The sequence below is a fragment of the Hyperoodon ampullatus genome (genome assembly GCF_949752795.1).
Source record: "Hyperoodon ampullatus genome assembly, chromosome: 5".
NCBI lineage: Eukaryota > Metazoa > Chordata > Mammalia > Artiodactyla > Ziphiidae > Hyperoodon > Hyperoodon ampullatus.
Genome location: NC_136918.1, coordinates 29,941,948 through 29,964,036, shown reverse-complemented (window position 1 = coordinate 29,964,036; position 22,089 = coordinate 29,941,948). Strand labels below are relative to the sequence as shown.

At 45.3% G+C, this 22,089-nt stretch overlaps 1 protein-coding gene across 1 annotated transcript in view; it reads left to right on the top strand.

Moving 5' to 3' along the window:
- Positions 1-22,089, top strand: part of PLCL2 (phospholipase C like 2) — a 217,386-nt gene that overhangs the window by 146,322 nt on the left and 48,975 nt on the right. The gene's annotated exons all lie outside the window — the stretch shown is intronic.

Genomic DNA, 22,089 nt, shown 5'->3' with positions numbered 1-22,089 from the left:
ACCACTTTTTATCATGTCACTACCCTATACAAAATCATTGAGTAGCTGACCAAATCTAAACTTCTAACTTCCTATGCAAAGTCATTGCCAACTGGCCCACCCACGTTGCCAATGTTATATTAAAAAGTATTAATTAAGTCGTGTTCATTTATTTAATACATATGTCTTGAACTTGTTCTATGCCTAAGATACTTGTAAGAGCTGTTACATACCAAAATATTAAAAAAATAAGCAAGATTGGTTTTCGTCTTCTAGAACCTTCAAATCAAACAGGACGTATGGAAGTAACCACACACAGTCAGACGCATTGAGTACTTACTGGGTGTGACTCAGGAGCCTGAACTTGGCTTGTGAGGCAGTGGGGAGCCCCTGGTTTTTTAGTAGAAGGGGAGTGAAGTTGAGCTTTCAGGTGACCATCATAATAGCTGTGTGCAGAGGACTGTTGTGGGCAGGACCCGCTGGAGGTTGTCGGGAACCCGCTGGAGGTTGTTGAGGAAGGAGATGTGAGTTGTTCGTCCAGCCGGGCTTTGGGCTGCCCCGCCTCCTCCGCCATCCCTTGTGTGTTTCCACTTAGATTTCCACAGGGTAGGACCTCTGTCTCCCTCCTCTCTGCCAGTCTGTCCTTGTCTTCTTCTCATCTCATCAGTCTCCCAGGGGCTTTCCTGATTCCGGGATGTGTGTTCCAGACCCATTCCATTCAGCCCTTCAGACATGTATCTGGTTCAGCCGATCAAGCCTCTTCGGTCACTGTGTCTTTTATTAACGTGTCCCATCTTCCAAACGGGACAGTGACCTCCTGTGCACCAGGCTTGCATGCTGAGTGACTCTCTCTGTTTTACCCGTGACATCTGTTCTAACATCTGCACAGCGGAGTCGCTCAGATATTAACTGGCTAAATGTGATTTGGCTTTTATGAAGCATTCGATTCTATTAAGTGCATGTATTGCTATGAGAATTGTGGACCGTTAGCATCTGAAACCACAATTTATGGGAAAAAAAGAACTGGCTATTAATTTAACAATTTGAGTTATTGGCAATTCTTTGCAACTTCCTTGGCTTATGAAATTAGGTAATGTCTAGCGTCATGCAGCTTCGTGTTGTTTTTCTGTTCAATTTCAGTAAGGGATATATTTGCTTGTATTCAAAAAGCTGAAGAGTCTTGTCTGTTAAGGGTTTTGCTTGGGGAGGTAGGAGTGGGGATAACCGCTGTGTAATGGTCTGAGTTGCTTCGGGTTGAAAGCCCTTCAGAAGCACGTAACGATCATCTCTCGGTTTCATAATTACTGCTGACCGCCTACACAGCCCTTCTGTTGTCCCAAGTGCTTATTTTAGAGTCTCTTGATCTTTGTTTCTTATGTTTACAGTTATCGTAAGGCATATTGTTCTTAGTCATCTGAAGAGTTGCTAATTTGTATTGGGCTCAATAGCATTTGCATAAGGTTTTACTTTTGGTGAGTAATTGTTCTCCTGCTTGCAGATCTTTAATCTTGCAATGACAAAGTGAAGATATAGGTCACCAAAGTGCTGGAAGAGGGGATTATTTTAGAAGTATTCCACACTTTTAAAGACAAACCTATATTCTTATTAGATAAACCTTCATGTAAATAAGTGAAAATAAGGAGTTACACTCCACCCGCCTCCAGTCCCGTGTTGAAAAGTGCGCCCAGTTGGGACAGGTTCAGACTCCCCGCTGTGTAACTGATTTTTTGGAGCCAGAAGTGAGTCTGCTGATACTGTTATTGGGAGGAGAGGCCGGGGAGGAATGCCGGTAAATGAAGACCCACAGCCAAGGTGGGCCAGGAAGCTGCTCGCGCAGCAGACAGGGACCCAAAGGGACCAAGGAAGGGAGGTGAGAACAGCCAGGTGAGGGGCAGTTGGGGCAGCCTGTGTAGCCCACTCTTTTAAGAAGAGAATATGCCAGTACAGAAGTTTGGCGGGTTAAAGGGAAATCTTAATAAGGGAAATCTTAATAAGAAAACTACGTTCCTAGGAATATGGAAGATCCAGTGAAGAGGCGAAGAGAAAGTTGCTAAAAGATGAGCCCAGGATAAAGGATGCAGGAAGTGAGGAGGGCAGGAATCAAGCGTAGCTGTGAAACACTTGACCTTGGAAAGGGAGAGCCGTGGCGTGTGGACGCATCCTGGGGTGGAGGAGTGTTTTCCACTGAGAAGGCGGGGACGCCGGCTCTTGGGTGCGGTGGAAGGGGGGACAGGAAGGGCAGGATGTGGAGCATTTGCTCAGAGCCAGAGGCCAGTGGTGCCAGCGACAGGGACTGACTGAATGTTTGTATCGCGGGGAGGGATGTGGGATGAGTGGATCTGGGCTGCCACGTGACTGAGAAAGACAGAGAAGTGATGGATGGCACGGCCGTGCAGGAACGGGTGTGTGTGAAGTAACGAGCACACGTCCTACTGGGTCTAACAAATGCTTGTTCTCCCAGGAAGTATCCAAGTGGGTGATGGAAAGGAACACACACGGTGGGGCAGGGCCGGAATCTCCAGAGGGAGAAGCACTGTAGAAGTTCATACAAATTCTTTTTCAAAAGTTTATAAAAGCTGATAAAAGATTAGCCGGATTCTTTCAGGGGAAACATCTTTTCCACTTTCTGATGTCTAGCTCTTTCTCTCCTTCAATGGCCCCAAACGGCAGCCTGTGTTTGAATTTTAGTTAGTCACTGAATCGATCTGTTCCGTAAAGAATAGGAAGATGATCTAGGAGGTGGTCTAGACTGCTTTGCTTCGGTGCACTGGATGTTTTCATCAGGTGAATTTAAATGGAAAATCATTTGTTCTCTGGGAAGAAAAAAAGAAGTCAATGACTTATTTCCTGTCAATAACTTACTTCCTGTCCAAGATGGTGCATTAACACATGCATTTAATGTCCACTCCCTTCTGAGCCTCATTAAAATGACAGTAGGGTTTTTTTTAAAATAAAAAACTTATAGGGACAAAGAAAATGGGAGCAACAAAATTTTGGAAACAGGAAAAAGAAAGTTGACTTAGCTGACTCAGGAAAGCTGAGTCTGAAGCTGGTGGGGATGGGGACACAGTCTGACTTCGTGGAGACCCCACCAGGCTGGGACCTGGTGGCAGCAGATGCCTCTGGGGGTCGGGGTAAAGGTGGGAATAAAAGGGGAGAGCTGTCCGAAAGCTAGATTCAGGAGCAGCTAGGTTCCACACGGCCGAGAGTCATGACGGTGGGGAGCTTGAAAATAGCCAAATTCTCATCCTTCATCTGGGCAGTTTAATAAGTAATGCTTGGGGAAAAAAATCTAAACAGTATATGCCTGTTACTTAGCAATACGGACATAGATACTCAAAAAGGAAACAAACTCAGCTAAAGGGGTTGAATGTTAACTGCTTCTGGAGAGGGGGGATTGGTGACAACTCTTTATCTTTTTTGTTTTTCTTGCGGTACGCGGGCCTCTCGCTGTTGTGGCCTCTTTCTTTGCGGAGCACAGGCTCCGGACGCGCAGGCTCAGTGGCCATGGCTCACGGGCCTAGCCGCTCCGCGGCATGTGGGATCTTCCCGGACCGGGGCACGAACCCGTGTCCCCTGCATCGGCAGGCGGACTCTCAACCACTGCACCACCAGGGAAGCCCAAACTCTTTATCTTTAAACTAGGTGTATGCATCCTTCTGCCAAATATTATATCACTGCTAAATTTAAACTTAATTTAATTTACTAAGTTTAAGAAAGAGGAAGGAAGGGATGGAGCGGTGGAGGCTGCGACAGGAATCCTTGACCTGCGTGGTCCTGGAGGAGGCGTGGCAACGCCCACCAGGCTTGGGGCCAGGTGGGTGAGGCAGGTGCTTGCCGCCCAGGACCCCTGCCACCCCGGCTTTCTGGGCAGGCCAGGTGCAGAGGTGGTGTCTGCACCCAGTGGGCGAGAGCCTGGCTCCTCTTCTGGCAGGAGAGTCGGGTCCCTGCTCTTTCCAGTTTCCCGTTAGGGCAGGGGCAATCAAGCTCTAAGTGAAAGATAGCCTAGCCATGGCCCCCCAACCTGTTCAAGTAGAAGCTTCTATTCTGAAAGCTCTGAGGGGCTCCCATTGCATGGCAGGGGTGCATCATTACTGAGTAAAGTGGGATGGAAGGCAGCTTTCGAAATAACAAAAGCTTTAATTGCCCTTCATTTTAATCTGCTTACTGGAAATTTTTCTGTAATGGGTTCTACACATCTCTGCTTTCTTAAGTTTGGCTGCCAAAAGTAATTTGAACTTTTGATGACCCAGGGTGGTTATTTGCTGTGGTTAATGCAGCAATGCCCCGAGGAGCCTTAAGTTTTCAGGGCCCTTACGCTGAGCACTGGGGCTTCCTGTTCAGATCCTGTCCCAGGGGTCAGAGTTGAGTTCCATCTCCTCTCCTTCGGCTTTCACTCCCGACTGCTCCTGCAGTTCGTGCTGCATTTCCCACTGCCTGTTCGTACATGACTCTTTTCTCTTTCTGATTTGCTGCTTCTGGTCTGCCGGCCTTTCCCCTGGGACCAAGCTTGTTAGATTTATCTTACCTCAAAGCAGAGAGAGCCTGACGCGTCCGTGTGAGGAGAACAAGCAGGATGTCAGGCAGACCTACGTGACATTGCTCAGAGGCCTCTGTTGTTTTGCAGACTCCTGGGATTTCAGTGTGTTCTTAGCAGGGAAGGTTTCCGGAGAAGTAACCTGCCACCATCCATCATCTGCTTTGCTCACTTCATTGTCTCGCTCAACACAACAAACGTAAAATCATCTGTGCAAGTCATTCTGAAAACACTTCACAGTGTTCAGTTAACAATGTTTGCAAAAGGAAGCCTGGGCGCTTCTAACTTTTGTCTTCGCTTATGTCAGGCTGTTTCTCAGCCCCAATTTACAGAAGTAAGAGGTTCTTCCCTGGGGATCCAGCACAGGCTCCTGGGCCCCCTGTACCATGTCTTGCTGTGTGGTATTACGTTAGTCACTCGACTTCTCTCTGGCTCATTCTCCTCCTTCTAAGTGACAGTGAGTTGTATGCGACCCCGATAGCCCCACGGGTTCTAGAATACAGTGACCTCAGATCAGTTGCCTAAGCAGCAATTTTGGAATGGCCTGATTACAGTCACCTAAAAAGAGAAGATCAAATAAGTAATCCCATGTGATGGCACGGTGCATGAGTTGCATGCAGCCTGTCAGCGTGCGTTTCAAGGGGGAGAGTTAATGCCTCACTTTGAAGGTGAAGAGTGACCTCTCTGAAGGTGAGACACATGAACCCTTAACTCCTTTGGGACCCTCGGCCTCTTTCCTCTTCTAAGAATCACCAGATGCTCTCCCGGGAGGGCACTTTAATGAACTAACAGTTAGTGAAACCACAGAAGCCAAGAAGTAGCAAGGTCATTGTCGGTGGGCCAGCCTGCCCCCCGCCCCATCCTTCTTTTTTTTTTCTTTTTTTTTTGCGGAACGCGGGCCTCTCACTGCTGTGGCCTCTCCCGTTGCGGAGCACAGGCTCCGGACGCGCAGGCCCAGCGGCCATGGCTCACGGGCCCAGCTGCTCCGCGGCACGTGGGATCTTCCCGGACCGGGGCAGGAACCCGCGTCCCCTGCATCAGCAGACGGACTCTCAACCACTGCGCCACCAGGGAAGCCCTCCATCCTTCTTAATTTCCTCCAAAGGAACCTTTGCTGATGGTAAGGGAGGGTAGAGGGATGATCACAAAAGTGACACCTAGGCCAACTCAGGCAGGAAGACTAAACAAGCAAGCAGTCTGTAGGAACCAGCTGTCTCACCACAACCCCCCATCTCGGGTGCCCATCACCCCATCCTGCCTTCAGACGACCACATAGCTGCCATTGCAGCAGGATTTCCTACAAGTGTGGTCAGAGTCTCCTAGGGACACTTGTGTAAAGTGCAGTTTCTTTGCTTCGCCCACCAGTATTGAATCCTCGGGGTTGGGGCCCAGGAATTTGCATTTGAATGAGAAGCTCTCTTTAGAGGGTGGAGCAGAGAGAGGCCCCTCCTGGGTTCATGCTCACCTCTGAGCCTCTCCCCACCCCTCCCCGCCCTGCAAAGGGTGACTGCTCCGTGCCTGCCTGCCGGATTGATGAGAGCAATTCCTTCTTCCCAGCACGGCTTTCACTGGTGACATTTCCTGGTGCCAGGAGTGAAGGGGAGGGAGGCGGGCAGATGTGTGACCTCCCTGGATATCTGTCCTGTGCGCCAATCCCGAAGCTGTGCTTTCTTGTCCCTTCTTCCTCTGCCTCCTCCTTCCCTGTAAACCCAGAGTCTCTGAACGCATCACTTTTCATCTAAATGGCAACTCTCAGGCTTCCTGGTGGCGCAGTGGTTGGGAGTCGGCCTGCCAATGCAAGGGACACAGGTTCAAGCCCTGGTCTGGGAAGATCCCACATGCCGTGGAGCAGCTAAGCCCATATGCCACAATTACTGAGCCTGTACTCTAGAGCCCGTGAGCCACAACTCCTGAGCCCACATGCCACAACTACTGCAGCCCGTGCGCCTAGAGCCCATGCTCTGCAGCAAGAGAAGCCACTACAATGAGAAGCCCACGCACTGCAACGAAGAGTAGCCCCTGCTCGCTGCAACTAGAGAAAGCCCGTGCACAGCAAAGAAGAACCAACACAGCCAAAAATAAATAAATGGCAACTCTCAGCATCTCAGCAGATAGCTTCTGGGGAGGGGTCAGGCTTCCTTCAACTCTGGCACTCCCATAAAAACCATTTTTGTTATTATTCCATCGTACTTGTTTATTAAATTTGAGAAGAACCACAAGTCAAAGTCCACAGTAAATTAAATCATCTTTCTCAAATACCAGAAGGTTTTATACACACACACACACACACACACACGCACGCGCGCACACACACACACACACACACACGCACACACACACACACATATCTGATTAGGTATTCTTGGATCTAAAATGAAGTAAATAGCCTAGATGGTCTCTAAGGCTTTTTCTGTCTTTCAAGTTCTGTGGTATAGAAATCATATGATATGATATATGATATATAATATAAATAAGGGACTGTAGTGGGTAAAGTGAACAAATGCATTCTAAGAATGTTTTAATAATATTTAGAGGTAAATCTTCTAAGAATAAAGAATTTGAAACAATTTTAATTAACCTGTATTCTTTCATTATAGGTCAGTGCCTTGTCAAAAATATGTCATTAACATGTTAACATAGTAAAGGAAAAATGTAGTCGTGCATCTGTGGAATGTGTTTAATGCTGTACTAAGTATTTATTAGAGGTGCAGAAACTAATGCACGGTCTCTGCTACCATTGAAAGTTATAAAACACAACCAAGCCAGTATATTAGGCAACGGGTATAAGTGGAATCTGAGAGAAGGAGCAGGCCAGGGGGTTTTGTTGGTAGGGAGGGGGTAGGGCTTGAACTAGGGGCTTGAGAGAGGCAGGTACGGTCCGTGTGAGGAGAGCGGAGGGACGGGGCTTTTCTGCTGGGCCGGAGGGGAGAGGCTTCATCATCCAGGTGTGCTTTCCATGCACATGACGTACGTTGTCCTGTCCGAAGGGAAATGTTTGCTTTGGGAAGCAGCAGAAATTAGGGTTGGAAGTAGAGGTTGGGTTCTATGACGGGAGCCTTTTAATTCAAGGATAAAGTGTTTGGCGTTGACTTCTAAGGCCAACATTGCCCAAAGCCTGATTTGAGGAATACTAGTCATGCTCCTTGGGCGAAGGGTTTCATCACCAAATCTTCATAACACAACGTGTTCCCCTTTGGAGATTCTTGGGACACATCAGCATGCTAAATGTTACCTAGTTTAACTCAGCATATCCTAAACCAAATGTATTTGGTTATAAAGCCCTTCTTTCAAGCTCTGTCTGTCAACGTCTTGAACACTTCTGGAATCTGCCGTAGGCCGTGGGGTCATGAAATAGTTTGGGACAGGCCTGGGGACTCGTTGACCGACCCATCTCTCTCCTCTGCCCTCCATGTTCCAATACCCCACACAGCACTGGAATGTGGGGGCCTGAGCTACTGGGGTAGGGGGAAGGTGATTGTGAAGGTCTGGTTCAGGTGTGCTGGGCCAGGGATCATGTAGGGTGGCTGTCTTGGTCCAGTCGGGCTGCTATAACAAAGTATCACAGACCAGAGGGCTTAAAACTACAGAGACTTACCTCTCACAGCTCGGGAGGCTGGGAAGTCCAAGATCGCGAGGTGAGGGCCCATTTCCTGGTTCGGAGCTGACACTTTCTTGCAGGGTCCTCACATGGTGCAAGGGGTAGAGCTTTAAAAGAGCACTAATCCCATTCATGAGGGCTCCATACTCCTGACCTAAGCACCTCCCACAGGCCCCACCTCCTAACACCATCCCTTTGGGCATGAGGGTTGCAACATGGATTGGGGTCGGGCAGGGGGACACAAAGCAGACCACAGCAGAGGGTCAAATGGAAATAGGTAGCACATTGTTGAAGCAACTGTAGTAAAGCTTGGGGTGGAGTGGCGTCTACAGATAGAATTAGTATCATCCAAATGGAGGAGTTATTTGAATGTATGAGTTCTTGTTTTTTTTTAAATTAATTTTTATTGGAGTATAGTTGCTTTACGATGTTGTATTACTTTCTACTGTGCAGCAAAGTGAATCAGCTATACGTATACATACATCCCCTCCTTTTTGTATTTCTTTCCCGTTTAGGTCACCACAAAACATGGAGTAGAGTTCCCTGTGCTATGGATGAGTTCTTTAATGAAGAAAGGGTTGGGAGGAAATATAGGCAATCCCAAGATACGATTATGAGTTTGTATTAATAATTCAGAACTGGATGTTTTACTTCAACCTCAAACCTTAAAAACATCCCGGCACATCTGAGCCCCTGCCTTGCTCTACTTTTTTTTTTTCCCTATAATAGTCATTACCTTCCAACCGCAGTACCATTTGCTCATGTTCCTTGGTTATTGTGTGTTTCCTTCCAACTAGAATGTAAACGCCTTGAGAGCAGGGAGCTTTGTTATTCATATCGTCTCCCACCGACGCCAAGAACAGCGCCTTGCCAAAGCTGGCACTCCGTAAATATTTGTTGAATTGAATTGAACGTGGAATGCTGTGGTTATTCGTCCATTTGTTTCTTCACAGACATTTATTAGGGTCCTACTCTCAGTCTGAAGGAGGCTGGGGACCTCACTTCCCCGCCCCAGGGCTCCAGGCCGAGCTCAGGAGAGGCGCAAGCAGAATCCTCACTGCACAGGGGACTTGGTCCTCTGGTGGTGAGAGGACAGCACAGCCTGTGACTGACCCATCGGGTCAGCACGGAACCAGAGTTTGGAGCTGCAGTTGAGACAGGAAAGTGGTTTGGGAGCAAGGCTGGTGGGGTGGGAATTCCAGGCGGGAGAGGAGCCCCCGCGGGGACAGCCAGGCCCAGGCCAGCAGTGGCCGTGGCACAGACGGCAGATAGCACAGACCCAGAAGCTGCAGCAAAACATTCACACACACACACACACACACACACACACACACACACACACACACACAGCCCTTTGATGGATTAGACTGCATGCAAAGAATTCTGTATGTCAGAAAGGATCAGAAGCAAAGCTGCAACAACAACGAGAAACTAAGAAAAAAATGTTAGCAATACGTATTAGGAAAGGCTAATATCTCTCATAACACAAGGAACTCTTAAAATCAGTCTGAAAAAGGCCAACAACCCTCATGTTTGTATTCTTTGCAAAGAATATGAACACAGTTCACAACAAGAGAAATTCAAAAGACTCTAAAATAAAATGAAAGGATGTCCAGACTCACCCATAAGCGGTGCAAACCTGCTACAGGTAGAGGGACAGTTATGAATGCAGAGTCTAAACTCTGGCCTTCTCAAAGCTGAAGTCGAGTCATGGGAGACAGAAAATAAAAAAGCAAGTAAATACAACACTCACTGTGCCTGACAGTGGTGAGTGTTTTGGAATCAGTGAGGCAGAGAGGGGGACAGGGCGGGGGCAGGGGTGGGCAGCGGCTCTTTTCAATAAAGTGCTCAGCCAGGACCTACCTCAGGGAACCGGTGACATCTGTGCAGGCATGATTGGAGGCAGAGAGCAAGCTTATCAGATATCTGGAAGGAGATTATTTCAGGAAGATGGGCCACCTGGCTACAGTGTTGGGAGCAAGGGGCCGGGAGGGCAGGAGCCAGGTGACAACGGGCCAGGCTGTTGCGAGGACGCCAGCTCTGCTCTCAGAGAGATGGAAGCTCTTCCTGAGGGTCTGAGCAGAAGAGTGGCTGCATCCGATAAGCAGGGGGTAAGGGGTGGGGACGAAAGCAGGTGCTGGAGGACCACCCAGGAGGCTTTTGCAACCATCCAGGCTACTGAACGGCTTGATCTGGGGGGATCTGGGTGGTGGTGACGGCTATCAGGATTTATTCATGGCTTGGCCGTGGGGCAGGAGGAAAGAAAGAGGGCAGGACTGCAGGATTCTTGGTTGGGTTCTCTTTACCAAGATGGAGGGGACTGTGGGGAGAGGGTTTGAGAGGGAAGATCAGAGGTTTGGATGTAGATGTATTAAGCTTGGTGTGCCTGGTTGACTTCCAAGTCTAAAGTTCAGAGAGAGGTCCAGACTGGAGGCAATGAATTTGGAAGCCATGGGCACGAAAGTGGTCTTTCAAGCTTGGAGACCGAGCTCTTCTAAGCAGTGACAATGAATAGAGAAGATGGAGCCCTGGGCTTTCACCATTTGGACGTTGGGGAGACACAGGAGAGCAACCCTGGAGGTTAGGGTGCAGACGGGTAGGAGGAGGACGCTGTGATCTCCTGGAGAATGAGGTGTTTCAAGGAGATGCCACTTTTCATGCATCAGATCCAAACGTTCATATCAAAGACCCCAGAGTTCCATCACACACAGATCATGACTGATGGGTGGGAATATAGGGGAAACTGGGAACTGTCACATTGTTAGGGGGTATAAATTGGGTCCACACCTAGGGAAGGCCACATGGCAGTAAATTTCGGAATTACAAATCATGTACACTTTGAACCAGTAATTCCTATTTTTTTATAGTTTATTCTAAAGATTTGATCACATATTTGGGGAAATACATGTGTATAGAGTTTTCTTTATAACACTGAGAGCAGCTTAGATGTTACGCCTAAGTATTCAAAAGGAGGGTCCTTCTTAAATATGTTACGATAGATCCATATGATGGGACATTATGCTACCCCTTCAAAAAGAATAAAGAAATATGTATGTGTATATATTCACCTGCACAGACACACAGACTACGTATATATACCTATATAAGGAAGATCTTATATACACATAAAGATAAAAAAAATGTATATGTGTGTGTGTATATGTATATATACATAGTTTAAAAAGGCAAGGCAAACAGTGTGTGCTATTTGCTCATGGGTTTTTTTTGTTTTTTTTAAAATTAATTTATTATTTATCTTTGGCTGTGTTGGGTCTTTGTTGCTATGCGCTGGCTTTCTCTAGTTGCGGCGAGCTGGGGCTACTCTTTGTTGTGGTGCGCGGGCTTCTCATTGCGGTGGCTTCTCTTATTGCAGAGCATGGGCTCTAGGTGTGCAGGCTCAGTAGTTGTGGCACGCGGGCTTAGTTGCTCCGTGGCATGTGGGATCTTCCTGGACCAGGGCTCGAGCCCATGTCTCCTGCCTTGGCAGGCAGATTCTTAACCTCTGTGCCACCAGGGAAGTCCCTGCTCATGTGTTTTAAAAGGTGAGGCAGGAGGCTAGAGCCTTGTGAGATGCTGAGGGCACCGCTCTCTCAGGGAGGGGGTAACCGCGGTTGCCCAGTGGGAGGGGCCAAGGAGGCTGGGTGATGGGGAGGGAAAGGTCGTTCTCCGTATACCAGTCTATACTGTTTAAATTGTTGAGCCGTGCGACTATATTATCTGTTCAAAAATTAAAATAAGAGGCGTAAAAAGAAAGGGAGAGGTGGACAGGGTTGCGTCCCGAGCGCCTCGTGTGTTTGGGTGATCGTGCCCAACTGGTAGAGGGGAAAGGACTGACTTCCGAGGGCCATCCAGACAAACGTGTCCTCCGTGTGAAAAGCTCATCTTTGAGTATAATTGGGGTGAAGAGGCCGTTTTGTTTCTCAACACAGTGAAGTGAGGAGGGTCTGCTGTTTGTTCCTCGTCTGATCCCAGCCCAGGTGAGTCCCGTGGCCCATGTTTAGAAGGGTGGCACAGTCACTGGATTCCACAGAGGAGGCGAGGGATGCCCCTCCGTCTCACCCGGATTCCCCAGGTGGAGCGCTGGCGGAGGAAGGCACGCCCCCCTTACGCAGTCCATTCACAAAGCGTAATGCTGTGGGCGTGGCATCCTTCTGGGTTTCAAGGGTATATTTAAGAGACCTGGTTTATCTATTGCACCTCAGATAAATGGAATGGGATTGAACAGCTCAAAATCCATCTGAAAATAATTCGGCTTTTGCTAATGCCAAGATTGTTTGGGAAGAAGGCCGAGAGAGAGAGAGACTACCAACTGGAACTGTATGAAACGTCATGAGGCATTTCTGCATCTCCATGGAGATTATGGCGTCAGCGCCCACGTGCTGGAGGCACACCCGAACTTCAGACCCCTGGGGTTTGGGGGGCAGAGCGTATAGTTTACAAAGCCTGTATATTTTAACACGTTCTATATATACGTTAGTTGGAAAAAATGATCCATATTTTGTTCTCAAGGAACTTTGATGTTGGGACATGAGACCATGTTATTTTGAGGTACTTGTAAAACTTGACAAATTGACCTCTTGAGTGAGATCCCATGTAGACTTGTGTTATATGGAATTCCATCTTCCAGGAAATAGCTCACTGTACCTAACTTGGGAAATCTGAAATAAATTAAAATTCTAAATATATATTTCTTTTGTCACCATTTGAAATATTCTACCCTATGATTTTGGTTTATATTTTCAACACACATAGAAATATTTTTGCACTGGGTGTGTTTGTGATAAAAGAGTTTTTTAGGATAGCTAAGTAAACTAGCAGTTGAAAAAGTAATCTTTAGGTATATAAATTTAAGATCAATATGTCTCTTATGGAGTATTTTTAAAAATTATACTTGCTTCTGAAAATTTTGAGTCGTGTGCTACATGGTATATTTTCGATTCAGATCATTTAGATTGGTACAGAAAATCCCATCCAGAATGTTTGAAAGGTCATCTGCTTCATGTTTGGCATGAATAAATGCCATTTGTTTCCATCAAAGAGGAAATGCTGCCATGTTTCTGACTGAGACCTCCTTCCCTTCAAGGCAGAGCCTCTTCTTCATATCTTAGTATTGTATGTATCATGTATTTTAAATTTTTTATTTTATTTTTGTGGCTGTTTGGTTTTTATCTAGGTTAATCTGTGATGGGAGGTGGGAAACTTGATAGGACTGGAAATTTCTCTTTACTACATTCCATTATATGCAGTTGCACTAATGTTCTTAGCTAATGTAATTATGTATCATCTTTACACTCTCTATTAATTTTTTTAAAACATGATAATCTGTCAGCATTACATTCCATCTTTTGTCATTAAGCTTTAAGCCCCTCAAAAACAAACCCTTTAAAATATTTAAGTTGCAGTGTTTTGAAACAATAATTGGAAAATTATGTGAAACAAGCACCTCCCTCTATAAAAAATTTGAGCTGTTTAAATTTTTGAGAATGACATGGAAAGAAGCAATAAGTTTCTAAAACATTGTTCTTTACATAAAAATCAAATAATAGGACTTCCCTGGTGGCCGCAGTGGTTGAGAGTCCGCCTGCCGATGCAGGGGACACGGGTACGTGCCCCGGTTTGGGAAGATCCCACATGCCGCGGAGCAGCTGGGCCCGTGAGCCATGGCTGCTGAGCCTGCGCTTCTGGAGCCTGTGCTCCGCAACGGGAGAGGCTACAACAGTGAGAGGCCCGTGTACCGCAAAAAAAAAAAAAAAATCAAATAATATACTTTTGTGTGGCCATACCAATTTTTAAAATTTAACCCCGTGGCTATAAGTGGAAAGGTCCACCGTGGGCCCAGGGCCTGACCTTGTGTTTTGTTTGTGTGGCCTGTGCCTTCTTTTCCCTTTAGAGCAGAATGAACTGTTCCCTCGCAGGAATCACTGACTATGGCCTTTCCATTTGCCCTTCCTCTGCTATTTGATGACCTACTGTTTATTTCCCGGGTTCTCAAGTTCATTACCAGAAAGGAATTTGAGCATTCCAGAAGAAAATGGTATACATTCTTCTGGCTAACATTCCAGAAGAAAAATAACCCACAGCTCTTTTCTAGAAACACAAACTTGGGGTCACGGAGTCAGAGGAACCTAATTATAGGGTCTTTGGCACAGAGCAGCCAAGGCGCAAAGACAGTCCGCTTGACAGAAGAGCAGCCACAGCAGGCCCAGCCAGGGCTGTGCTTGAGATGTGGTCATTTGCTGCTTTCTAGACTTTTACCCCAAGTTTTAGTTCATGTTTCCAAGCACGTCATTGAATTTGTGTAATATGCCCACAGCCTTCAAACTTTCATGCTTTTGAACACACCGTATATATATATATATTTTTTTTGCGGTACGCGGGCCTCTCACTGTTGTGGCCTCTCCCGTTGCAGATGCGCAGGCTCGGCGGCCATGGCTCACAGGCCCAGCCGCTCTGCGGCATGTGGGATCTTCCCGGACCGGGGCACGAACCCGTGTCCCCTGCATCGGCAGGTGGACTCTCAACCACTGTGCCACCAGGGAAACCCCACACCATATGTTTTGACTGTTAAATGATGTAGCACTGTGAAACTGTATCACGTCATGTTTTTCAGAAGACTGTTTACCTAGTTAGTATTGGTTTTCAAGTGAAGTGTTCTAAAACTTAACAAAGATGTTAATTTTTTTGGCCAGAATTAGCTGTTATCTCTTGCCTCACTTACCAACATGGTCTGGCAACTGCAGTGTCTGCTCTTTTACCAGCTCAGGAGGAGCTGGTTTGGGTAGTTTTCCTGCATCTTCTTATCCTTTGAAGAACTGTAAAGGCTCCATTTAACAGCATTATTACAAGCCTGCCTGCGAGGGCGGCTTCTAGGCACTGCACCTGTGTGGACGGATAGTCCCCCTCCCAAAGTGCAGGGCCTGTCACCCTAAAATATCAGCAACGTAGAGAGGCAGGCAAAAGACACATTGATAATTGGTAAGCAAGGGACATGCAAAAAATCAAATATTTACTTTAAGTACAAAGGGATGCTTGCCTGTCTGTGGAATTAATAGTGTAGTTAGTAAGAAGGCGGGAAGCAGAACTAACCTCCCAAAGCTGCCCAGAGGACCATCACCATGAGCGACCAGGTCTTATTCCTGAGCAAAGTAATAGGAGGTGCAGGCATCCTGAGGCCCAGCCTGCACCCTGAGGCCGCGGCTGAGCCGTGCTGGCTGCTCCTGGGCCCCATCTGTGGGGGACAGGCACCCCCAGATCACCTTTCTTTAATCGGTTCAGCATTCTTGTCACTCCACTGAGCATACTCTGGCAGGAAATGATAAGAGCTCCCTTTCTTCCTTGTTATGTAAATTTTCAACATAATTGCTTACAATTTTATAATAGGGACAAGGGCAGTCAGCTCTCTCAGAGGAGGTGTTTATTCTCATTTTCTCTCTACTCACTAAGGAGAAAACACAGAATGGTTGTCCTCAAGTTTTCTGAAATTTCAGCTTTTCTGATTGGTTATTTATTTCTTAAGATTAATCTTTACATTACCGCTTGTTTGTAATTTATTCTGTAAAGTTTCACATGGTAATACATAGTTCTTGCATGACTACAGAACCTCCCTTTCATCGTATGATTCCTCATACAAAAATCCTAATTTGCTGCTGCACCTACAGAGTTTATTTTGGCATTGATTAAAGAAAGCAGAAATTGTACACGTTCTCACATCGTTGTAATGCTATTGCCCTATTTGCTACTCTAAGGCCTGTACACTCAGCCATTGTATTCCAGAACAAAGTTATAAAGATTTCTTTATGAAATGGTTGTCAGTGAGCAGATAATATAAGCACTAGTCCCCTTGCCCTGGCTTTCTCCCCATGCTTCTAGAAGTCTGTAGCTTTTTACAGTGTTCAGCGTGTTTAAGTAATGGGTCTTAATGGGACTCAACACAGCAGATGGTCAAATGCCCTGTACATGGAGTGTGATCAATACATGTTATTGGCTGACCAATTAGTGTTATTACTTCAAGCATCAAAAATTACTTTCATTATCCAAAATGATGAGACCTTTTGTATCTCAGTGTTATGAATGTTGACTACTGATTACAGAAATAGAGAACTATTGTGAAAAATCCACTTGTTAAAGAAGTCTGAGATAATAGTTCAGTTTTATCTCTTCAAGTAAATATTCCCGATTGTTTCATATTGGAGTCCTTTTTTAAAAAAGGTGAAACTAGAAAACATTAAAAAAAAATCTTGTTCTAGATAAAATAATTTAGAAATAGATTTTTGTATATGTGAGCTGGGCCAGTCATTTAAAAAAAAAAAAAAGTAGAATCTTGACTGTCTTGCCCATGTCTGTCTGTCTCTTCTCTGGCTCCTAACCCCACCACCTTCAAACTGTAACTAAAGAACAAGAAATTTAAAAATGAAAACAACTTAGCTTCTTCGTGGGAGGCAGGGGAAGGAAGGTGGTAACTTAGTCTTAAAGTTTTTAGTTATCTGATTTTCACCATCTACTTTAAAACTCTGCTCTTCAGACAGATGGTTTGACTTACAGGCGGAGAAGAGATGCTGCTTCTAACTTTCTTAATAAGATAAGGACGTTTTCACTGGGCTAATGTTTCTTTGCTGAAAATAATTTGGGAAATAGGGAGAACGTTACTTAACATCTAACCCAGACAGGTTCTTTATACACACCATTGATGTGAAGACCTCCTGTGACATGTTAGAATAGATTTCCTGGTAATTTAATATCAAGGGAATAATGCAGTTCGCATCTTGACATATAATCAGATTTCTTTGTTAGATATGGGCAGACCCAGTTCCATGGCATGATCTCATTCTCTCTCCCCTTGTATTCCCTTAGAACAGGGTCAGTGCCTGTCTGATACCCCTGCAGTGTTCTACCTCACAGTGTAATTATTGGACACACACACAACCATCCCAAGAGCTCATATTTTTTTTTAACATCTTTATTGGATATAAATAATTGCTTTACAGTGGTGTGTTAGTTTCTTCTTTATAACAAAGTGAATCAGTTATACGTATACATATATACCCATATCTCTTCCCTCTTGTGTCTCCCTCCCTCCCACCCTCCCTATCCCACCCCTCTAGGTGGTCACAAAGCACCAAGCTGATCTCCCTGTGCTACGCAGCTGCTTCCCACTAGCTATCTATTTTATGTTTGGTAGTGTATATATGTCCATGCCACTCTCTCACTTTGTCCCAGCTTACCCTTCCCCCTCCCCATATCCTCAAGTCCGTTCTCTAGTAGGTCTGTGTCTTTATTCCCGTCTTGCCCCTAGGTTCTTCATGACCTTTTTTTTTTCTTAGATTCCATATATATGTGTTAGCATACGGTATTTGTTTTTCTCTTTCTGACTTACTTCACTTTGTATGACAGACTCTAGGTCCATCCACCTCACTACAAATAACTCAGTTTCGTTCTTTTTATGGCTGAGTAATATTCCATTGTATATATGTGCCACATCTTCTTTATCCATTCATCAAACACATGAAAGAAGCTCAGCATCATTAATCATTAGAGAAATGCAAATCAAAACTACAATGAGATATCATCTCACACCGGTCAGAATGGCCATCATCAAAAAATCTAGAAACAATAAATGCTGGAGAAGGTGTGGAGAAAAGGGAACACTCTTGCACTGTTGGTGGGAATGTAAATTGATACAGCCACTATGGAGAATAGTATGGAGGTTCCTTAAAAAAATAAAAATAGAACTACCATACAACCCAGCAATCCCACTACTGGGCATATACCCTGAGAAAACCTTAATTCAAAAAGAGTCATGTACCAAAATGTTCGTTGCAGCACTATTTACAATAACCAGGACATGGAACCAAGAGCTCATATTAAGGGCTGGGATTCTTGTTTAGAAATAATGCATGATAGTTGGGAAACCTTAGGCCACTGGCCTCAGACAAACCAATATTCAAGTTTTTCTTTACCATTTCCTCGGGAAAGTTCTATAGCCTCTTTCCAAGTTTCCTATATAGTAGGTGTAAAGTGCCTGGGGAGTTGTCTTTTGTTTCCCTTGATCATGTCTTTGGCGTGGACTTTGCATATCACAGGGGAGCAGTGAAAAGTACAATCATGCTGTATAGATCAAGGTAAGAATCCTTTTATTTCCTTAAAAAATAAAATCAACATATGCTACATATAAGTGGATTGGCGGAATGTTTGCAAAGATTAGTCTACAAGTTAATAATATGAAAATCTTTTTAAAGAAACAGGTGTGTTAGGTAGCAAACCAGACAATGAAATAAGTGATAATGGGACTGATGGTCTTGACCACTTTTTTAAATGTGGGGTTTTATATTTTTAACATAACTTTTCCACTTTTCAACCAATCACCTTTTTGTGCCCATTTTTAAAGAACTTCATTAATAATACACTTTTCATTTGCCTGTGGACTTTTATTGGGCTATAGATATTTTAAGAGGGGGAGGATAAGGGGGAATTGTCTCACTTTTTCATAGACATGTAGAATATGAGCTTTTTAGACAGCTATACTTGTTTCCTTAAATGTTTCCCCATTTCATCATGGAACTTCCCGGGCCGTCCAATGGTTAGGACTCCGCACTTTCACTGCCAAGGTTGTGGGTTCCATCCCTGGTCAGGGAACTAAGATCCTGCAAGCTGCGTGGTGTGACCAAAAAAAAAAAAAAAAAAAGAGTCCTGAGTCCTTAGTCCTTCTCAAGGCAGCCTCTTGCCCTGTGTTCTTCTGAACTTTCTGAAAGCTGCTTTCTTAAAATCTAGGACGGATGTTTGTTTGAGCTCGGCATTCCCGCATTCGGCTGTTCCGTGCTTGTGTTACCTGCGGGTTCTTACCTGTTGGTTGGAGTGAAGCCCCGCGGGGCAGTTCCGATCACTGTCTCATCACCTTAGTGGTCAGATGGTCAGCAAGGCGAGTTAAGCCGACTGCCTCCAGTGGCATGAGGCTCCCAAGCATACATCTGGGTGGTTGAAAAATCCGCCAGTACTGTTGTGTCACATCTTTGTGCCAGTATTGAGATTTGTAATAAGAAAGCATCTCAAAAAGCCCGCTTCTGGTCAGGCAGCTGTATGGTGTGGTCCCATGGTAATGTCACAACCATTTCCCTTCCCACGCCCCTCGGAGACCATACAACTCTATACCTTCTTGTTACACAGAGAGTTGCTGCTCCACCTCTTCTCCTGTGTCTCTTCTCTTTTCTGTGTTCCAGTCTAGACGTCCATCTACTGAGCCCCAGTGATGCTTATAAGGCCATAAAGCTTCCTGACTATCCGAAATAGAAACATAATGAATATTAATGATTGATGTCCTGAAATCCAGATTGTGCTGAAGTATTAAAACTTAAGACCCATTGGGGTCCTACCATTGGGGTCTCACCTGGCCGTGTTCTAGGAAGTGGGTCTGAGTCATCACAGCACACGCCAGGGAATCTCTCAGACCTGACCAGGGAAAAATTGTGTGTGTGTGTTTTACTCTAGCAGAAATCCTGGGTTTTAGAACACCATCGCCACCTACTTGTGGTTATTATTTTTTGTCTGTCTATTTTTCCCATCTGTTAAGCCAAGCACATCCAGGAAAGTCAGAACTAGATATGGGGGGGTGCAGCCCCCCCATGTGAGCCAGGCCACACAGCAGTGCGCTGGAGGGGGTTTAGTGACCAAGTTGGGGTGTTGGCAGAAGAGAGGCTGAATTAAAGGAGAGTGGTCAGTGTAGTAGTTTCCTAGGCAATGTAATGAATTTTACTAATTACTGTTCTTTTTTGAAACCAGGGAGGTTCTTAAGCCTTATTAGCATGACAGGAATTAGGGCCATAGTTCCTATTAGGGGGGGAAAAATAGAGAAGAAGGAAGACTAGATGGGCAGCTTACTGTATTTATCCTTTGTGTCAACTCTCCTTCACTGTTTAAAGACACGAAGGAATAAAGTTACTGTCAGTCATCATGTAAAGAGCTGCTCTGAAACGATGTTGCATAGAAAGGGAGTTAGAAATCGGGATGCCCAACTGAACAGTAAAAATGTACGAAAGAACGCCGGAAATGTCTTGTAAAAATTACAGCTGCTCCAACATTATTTGTAATAGCAAAAGACTGGAGACAATGTCCATTAGTGAGGACTGGTTAAATAAATGCTGGCTCATCCACACAATGTGGGAGCCTGTGTAGGTGTTAGAAAAAGAGTGAAGAAGAGCTTGATACACTGGCAGGGCGTGATCTCCACTACGTAGTTACCGGAGGAGAAAAACCACGGTACAGAGCAGTGTGCATGGTATGCTGCTTTTGTGCAAGAAAGGGAGGATTGTGGATATATGAACACATTTGCTTAGATTTTCAAGGAGAAACAAGACAATAAAAGATAAATTTGAAACTAAGAAAAATGTGTAGGGGGAGGGAGGGATCAGAGTAGAGGAGACCAGGAAGAAAGTAAGATTTACCTGAATGCACCCTGATATGTAGTTTGACTTTGGAATCATAAAACAAATTATATCCAAAAAAGCAAAATCACTTCCCACCCGCCACATACACAATGGGGGGGGAAAAAAAGGAAACAAATGAAGGGAATTATACTTTGTTAAGTGACATATCCACATAAAGAAAATAATTATTCTGACAGACCTTAGAACACAATACTTTTTCTGTACATTCTCAATGAGATACTCTAAGGACAAAAAAAAATGCAGAGTTTAAATTGTATTTAGCGGTCTTACTATTGGTTATGTTTGTGTGGTTAAGAATTAAGATTGTCTACCTAAGAGAAAAGAAATAAGCATAAGATTTTTAAAATTATGTAAAATTCCTGTATACTTAAATTTGAATTAGAAGTATGAGCAAGATCTTATTCTTCCCTTAAAAAAAAAAAACTCCAGGGCTTCCCTGGTAGCGCAGTGGTTGAGAGTCCGCCTGCCAATGCAGGGGACACGGGTTTGTGCCCCGGTCCGGGAAGATCCCACATGCCGCAGAGCGGCTGGGCCCATGAGCCATGGCCGCTGAGCCTGTGCGTCCGGAGCCTGTGCTCCACAACGGGAGAGGCCACAACAAGTGAGAGGCCCGCATACTGCAAAACAAACAAACAAACAAAAAACTCCATGTACCTGAGATCTGTTCAATATAAAGGCCTAGAAAACAGTGGAAACTCAGTAACAATGAGCACTCCTAGCCCCCATATTGTGGTTTTTAAACATCGTTCCCCACTGTAAGAGTCCAGAGGTCCCTGGAGAAATGCCTGGTTCCACGTCTGTGATGAGAAATGTACTTGTTAAGTCTAGAACATCTTGTGCTGGAAAGCAAGGGACATATGAAAGATTAATTAGTGATTTCAGAAGAACCTAGGAACCCACCTGCGGGGTTCTCATTGGCCAGAGATGGGATAAGTGACTGCAGATGAATATGAAAACTTTCCATGAGTTTTAATGATATTAAACCAGGAAAAGGACTGTCACACCACTCCTGCATTCAGGCTATTTTGAATGACAATGGGGAATATGCATTGATTATGTAAATTATTCAGAGTTAGAGTTCTTGGGCTTTCTTCCTATCCCCTCCCCTCTACAGTAGGCTTGGGGTCTGACCTCAGATTGACTTTTTTTTTTTTTTTTTTTTTTTGCTGTACGCGGGCCTCTCCTGTTGCGGAGCACAGGCTCCAGACGCACAGGCTCAGCGGCCATGGCTCACGGGCCCAGCTGCTCCGTGGCATGTGGGATCCTCCCGGACCGGGGCACGAACCCGTGTTCCCTGCATCGGCAGGCGGACTCCCAACCACTGCGCCACCAGGGAAGCCCCAGATTGACTTTTACTGGGACAGGAAATACATTGCTTTGCACTCTTTTCATCCCTAATTGCCAACATCCTGTCCTTGGCAGAGCTGAAATCTGCCTCTTGAGATTCCAAAGACCTGGATTCTGCTCCAGCTGTTCTGCTGCTCCCTCCACAGCCTCAGTGTCTCTGAACCTGGCTGAGCCTCAGACTCCTCATCTCT